Source organism: Rhinolophus sinicus, chromosome 10 (assembly GCF_057876585.1).
Source record: "Rhinolophus sinicus isolate RSI-liver-muscle chromosome 10, RSI-T2T, whole genome shotgun sequence".
Lineage (NCBI taxonomy): Eukaryota > Metazoa > Chordata > Mammalia > Chiroptera > Rhinolophidae > Rhinolophus > Rhinolophus sinicus.
This window is the reverse complement of record NC_142510.1, coordinates 13140052-13146051: the sequence shown is the minus strand read 5'-3', so window position 1 is coordinate 13146051 and position 6000 is coordinate 13140052. Positions and strand designations below refer to the sequence as shown.

General features: G+C 43.9%; 1 long non-coding RNA gene across 3 annotated transcripts in view; it reads right to left on the bottom strand.

Annotated features, from left to right (window-relative positions):
* Nucleotides 1–2947: 2947 nt before the first annotated feature.
* Nucleotides 2948–6000, bottom strand: part of LOC148756838 (uncharacterized) — a 38659-nt gene continuing 35606 nt past the window's right edge. For all 3 annotated transcript variants that reach the window (XR_016022598.1, XR_016022597.1, XR_016022599.1), the window contains one exon: nt 2948–3173. This is a non-coding gene — a long non-coding RNA (uncharacterized LOC148756838). The remainder of the gene's footprint in view (nt 3174–6000) is intronic.

Here is a 6000-nt window from a genome sequence, read left to right as displayed (position 1 = left end):
GGAGCCTGTGGTCACAGTGCTGTTTGTAGGTGTGGCCCTACTTGCAGGTGTGGCCCTACCAGGACCCAGCCAGGAACAGTAGCCATGCAGGAGTGTCCTGGCTACCAAGATGGACTACAAGGTGGGGACTGGTTACATGGTGGGGAGCTGACTGATCTCCTTCCTCACTGGCTCAAGGTGGAGGTCAGAGACACCGGGCCACATGGAATTCTTTTTTTAAGTAATTTTTTTTAATTGGGGAATATTGGGGAACAGTGTGTTTCTCCAGGGCCCATCGGCTCCAAGTCGTTGTCTTTCAATCCAGTTGTGGAGGGTGCAGCTCAGTTCCAAGTCCAGTTGCCATTTTCAATCTTTAGTTGCAGGGGGTGCAGCCCACCATCCCATGCAGGAATTGAACCGGCATCCTTATTTTTGAGAGCTCATGCTCTAACCAACTGAGCCATCCGGCCGCCCCTCCTGGAAGCTCAACAGCAGCTCAATCTAATTGTGGAGGGCACAGCCCACTGGCCCATGTGGGAATCGAACCAGCAACCCTGTTGCTCAGAGCTCGCACTCTAACCAACTGAGCCACCTGGCCGCCCCATGCAATTCTTGACTTCATTGATATTCAACAAACCCTCTACCTTGCTCCATAAGCAGAAAGGGGTATAAGACATGAGCAGAGAAGGGAAAATGCCCCCAGAGACCTGCAAGTCCCAGTAGGACCCAGGGAAGGGGGACAGGGTCTCTTCCAGATTCTGGAAGAGGAAGCAAGATTGTGTGAGGCTAAATAAGTGGGCTGTGCAGTGGGACCGCCGGCCTTCAAACCCCAGCTCCATAACTCGCTGTGCAACCTTAGGCTAGTTACTTAACCTCTCTCAACCTAAACTTTCTTCTCCACAAACTGAGAATCAAAACAGAATCCATTTCATGTGGCTGTTATGAGGATTAAATCAAACAAGCCAAAGAAAGCACTTGGCACAGTACTTGGCCTGTAGTAAATACTCAACTAATGCCACCCATTATAAGCCATCAACATTGAAGGTGAACCTTGACGGCAGATGTGAAGGTTCATTTTATGTGTTAACTTGGCCAAGCTATTGTGCCCAGCTGTTTGGTCAAACATTAGTCTGGATGTTGTTGTAAAGGTATTTTTAGATGTGATTAACATTTAAAACAGTTGACCTTGAGAAAAACAGTTCACCCTCCGTAACATGGTGGGCCTTATCGAGTCAAAGAGAAAAGCCTGAGGTTCCACAAGGAGGAAAGAATTTCCAGCCTGCCAGCTTCCCCTATGGATTTCAGGCTTTCCAGTCTATAAATACACATCCTATCGGTTCTGTTTCTCAGGAAAACCCTGACTAACACACCTATATTGAGTCTTCCAATCCACGTTCATGGCTGGGGAGAGGGGCCAACGTGAGGGCAGGAGGCAGCACTGGGTCACGGACAGAAAAGCACAGCAAAGTCAGTGACGCGCCCACTCTGTGCTGAGTGCTTCACGTGTGATGAGAGCTGGGCACACGTCACCATTTCACAACGAGAAGACCGAGGCTCAGATAGCTGTAGTGACCTGTTCAATGTCACCAACGAGGAATGGAGCTGCCTGCATTAGAACCCGGATCTGACTCACAAACCCGTGACTTTTCCCATCAGTCCAAACGAGCACTGTCAGGGGAACAGAGGAATCAGCACGTCAGGGAAAAGGGTGGGAGGCTGTGGAGGAGGCGTGGGGGCAGAGAAAGGGCACAGGCTGAAGGGTCAGAGAAAGCCACAGAATCCCAACCCACGTAGGAAGGGAAAGGGGGAGCCCAGCACTATTTAGAGGGTTAACTGCATTTGATTGAAAGATATCACTTGGACTCACCATCAGCTCTTCCCTGGGTTTCAGCCGCCACTTGCCCTGCAGATTTCAGACTTGTCACCCCCATGATTGTGCATGCCAATTCCTTAAAATAAATCTCTCTAGATAGATAGATAGATAGATAGATAGATAGATAGATAGATAGATAGATAGATAGATAGATAGATAGAGACATCTGACAGATTGATCAATCAATCGAGGTCCGCCTATCTATCTATTTATCTATCTATCTATCTATCATCAATCTATCTACTTAGTATATACGCATCTATTGGTTCTGTTTCTCTGGAGAACTCTAACAGACTGGGCATTAGGGCCGTGGTCAGGACCCACAAGGACAAATGTCCTAGACAGAGACCTGAGGGCCTGGGCTGGGCTGGGGAGGCTGAGCAGGCCAGCTGGGCTGCAGTGCAGAGGGAATATGAGGCAATGAAGCAGGTCAGGCAAGTTGGGGCCACATGGAGAGGAGGCTCAGAAGACTTTGGAAGACTCGTGAGGCAGAGTGTGGGTGCCTGGAGCTGCCCTTGCAGAAGAGGCACAGCACAGAGCCACAGGCAGACTCCTCCTATTGTATCTGCTTCCGAAGGTGGAACCAGGCCAGTTGCAGAAATGCGCTTGGGATGAAGAAGAAATCTACCTCTTGTCTGGGACCAATGATGTCATGCACAAATGCAGACACATCCCTGCCTGACAGCACCACGGCTCAAAATCACGAGGAAGAAACATGTGAGAAGGTGGGAAGGGCGTGTAGAAGGAGCCGGGTCTGCTGAGGTTCTCATGTGGAATCTGGGCGCGGTTGCCCTACACAGGGATCTGGAATGTGCGGTGCTGCAAAGTGGATTCCTGGTGCATTTTTGAGACTCAGGTGATTTTGAAGGTAGGGGCCATCCGGAAAAAAAACAGCATTCTGTAGACAGAGGCTCTGAAAGGTGGGTAGCGGGAGCTGGTTCCACCCAGGAGCCCTGCTCACAGCCTGGTGCCAAATGGATGTCATCCCCACCAGAAGTTCTAAAAGCTGACCTAGGTTAGTAAAGCCTTCACTTGCCAGTTCACGTGAGAAAATGGCCAGGGCTTGCTTCCTGGTAACAAGGGAGAGTCACTGAGTTCCAGGGACTTCTCTCTTTTTATTAAAAATAAATCAGCTTCCTGCTGATTGCTATAAAATTGTGTGTCTGTACCCATTCTTTCTTCCAATGATACAAACACCAAGATAGAACAAGGATGGAGCAGAAGTCATCCGTCTAGACACTCGAGAATGTCAGGGCCAGTGTTCCATTTCTAGCAACATTGAAGCCTAGCTGTACTGAAAAACCCTTCTGCTCCAAAATACCTAAAAAGAAAAAAAAAATTATTCTGGTAAAACATATATAACAAAATTTACAAAAAAAAAAAAAAAAAAATTTACCATTTTAACCAGTTTAAGTGTATAGTTCAGTGGCATTAAGTACATTCATATTGTTGTACTGTTGCAACTATCACCACCAGATATCTCCAGAACTTTTTCATCTTCCCAAGCTGAAACTCTTTGCCTATTAAACAATAATTTTCAGTTTCTTCCTTGTCCCCAGTCCTTGGATAATCTCTAATGTACTTTCTGTCTCTGTTTATCCTTTTGTGTCTGGTATGTTGTACTAAGCATGTCTTCAAGGTATATCAATGTTGCATGTGTCAGAATTTCATTCCTTTTTAAGGCTGAATAATATGCCATGGTATACAGATAAACCACATTCTTCCTCAATGGACATTTGGGTTGTTTCAACTTTTTGGCTATTGTGAATAAAGATCTTATGAATATCGGTGTATAAGTATTTGCTTAAGTCCCTGCTTTTTCTTGACTTAGTTTTTTTTTCTTTTCTTTTTTTTTTTTTTTTTTAAGATTTTATTGGGGAAGGGGAACAAGACTTTATTGGGGAACAGTGTGTACTTCAGGCCTTTTTTCCAAGTCAAGTTGTTATCCTTTCAATCTTAGTTGTGGAGGGTGCCGTTCAGCTTCAAGTTGTTGTCCTTTCAATCTTAGTTGTGGAGGGCGCAGCTCAGCTCCAGGTCCAGTTGCCGTTTTCTAGTTGCAGGGGGCGCAGCCCACCATCCCTTGCGGGAGTCAAACCGGGAACCTTGTGGTTGTGAGGATGCACTCCAACAAACTGAGCCATCTGGGAGCTCAGCGGCAGCTCAGCTCAAGGTGCCGTGTTCAATCTTAGTTGCAGGGGGCGGAGCCCACCATCCCTTGCAGGACTCGAGGAGTTGAACCAGCAACCTTGTGGTTGAGAGCCCACTGGCCCATGTGGGAATCGAACCGGCAGCCTTCGGAGTTAGGAGCATGGAGCTCTAACCGCCTGAGCCACCGGGCTGGCCCTCTTAACTTAGTTTTGATGATATTTTCTAGAAATTTATTTTTTTCTGAGTGTGAAAATTATTGATATAAGATTTCTCAAAACCTCTTACTATCTTGGTAATCTCTGCTGCATTTATGATATGTCTGCTTTTTAAATCTTCATATTATTTGTGTCTTCTTTTTTCTAGATTATCTTGTCAGAGATTTACAAACTACATTACTCTTTCAAATAGCTATCCACATTAGTTAGAATTGGGTTTAGCTCTGGGTTGGAGAAAACCTCCAAATAACAGTGGCTTAACAAGGTAAATTCTTCTTTCTCTGTAAAATGTCCAGAAGGCTCAATCCAGGGTTGATTCGGCAATTCATGAGGTCAAAGAACCAGGTTCCTTTGATCTTATTGCTCCTTCATTGTCTAAGGAAGGAAAAGTCACTGTCCGATATCCAAAGGTCACCCTTTTGTCCAAGATAGTTCTGGAGCTTCAGCCAGAATTCCAGGCGGGGGGTGGGGGCGAAGGAAGAGAAGAAAGGTATGCCTTCTCTCTTTCTAGCTCCTGAGAGTTTCACACACCACTTCTGCTCACATCTCATTGACCAGAACACAGTCAAATAGCCAGTCAACTTGCAAGACACTCAAGGAAACGTTGTTTTCTTGTTTTTTCCTCTCCAAACCATTATGCTATTGCTGTCCTATATTTTACATTGATGTATGAGGTCTGACAATTAAGTTTGCGAACTCATCCTAGAAAAAGTGCTACATACCTCATCGTTGAATGTCACTATGGTCACTTTCGAAGTACTCCCTTGGGAAGCTATGCACCAACACCAGTGCCTAGTCCACCCTTCAAAGCAATTTTGGAACACTTTTTCTGGAATGGCCATCAGAGCTGTCATCGTATTACCCTTGATATCCTGAATGTCATCAAAATGTCTTCCTTTCAATATTTCCTTGATCTTCAGGTAAAGAAAGAAGTCATTGGGAGCGAGATCAGGAGAGTAAGGAGGGAGTTCCAATACAGTTATTTGTTTACTGGCTAAAAGCTCCCTCACGGACAGTGCCATTGTCGTGATGCAAGAGCCATGAATTGTTGGCGAAAAGTTCAGGTCGTTTTTGTCTAACTTTCTCATGCAGCCTTTTCAGCACTTCCAAATAGTAAACTTCGTTAACTGTTTGTCCAGTTGATACAAATTCATAATGAATAATCCTTCTGACATGAAAAAAGTTTAGCAACATTGTGGCAACCAATTCGTGTACTTGTCAGATCTCATTATGTTATAAACTCCACAATACAAGGTTTATTTTGCTTTAAAACAGTCAATTATATTTTAAAGAAAAACTCTTTTCTATTTCTCCTTTCCAGTGGTCTTCATTCCTTTATGTACATCCAATTTTCCATCTGGTATCATTTTCCTTCTAACTGAAGAACATTCTCTAATATTTTTTATACTGTGTATATACAGGAAACAAATTCTCTCAGCTTCTGTGTATTTGAAAATGTTTTTTGAAGAACATTTTCATTAGATATAGAATTTTAGATTGACAGGGTTTTTTGTTTTTTCTTTTAGTGCTTTAATGATGTTCTAATGTCTTCTGAATTACATTGTTTCTGACAAGAAATCTATGGTAATTCTAACCTTTGTTCTCCTATATTTAATGTATCTTTTTCTTCTCTGAAATTTTAAATGTTTTTTTTTCTCATTACCACTGTTTTTCAGCAATTTGGTGATGATACATCTGGGTTTGGCTTTCTTTATGGTTATTCTGCTTGCAATTCTTTGAGTGGCTTAGATCTGCGGGTTTATAGTTTTCATCCAATTTGAAAGA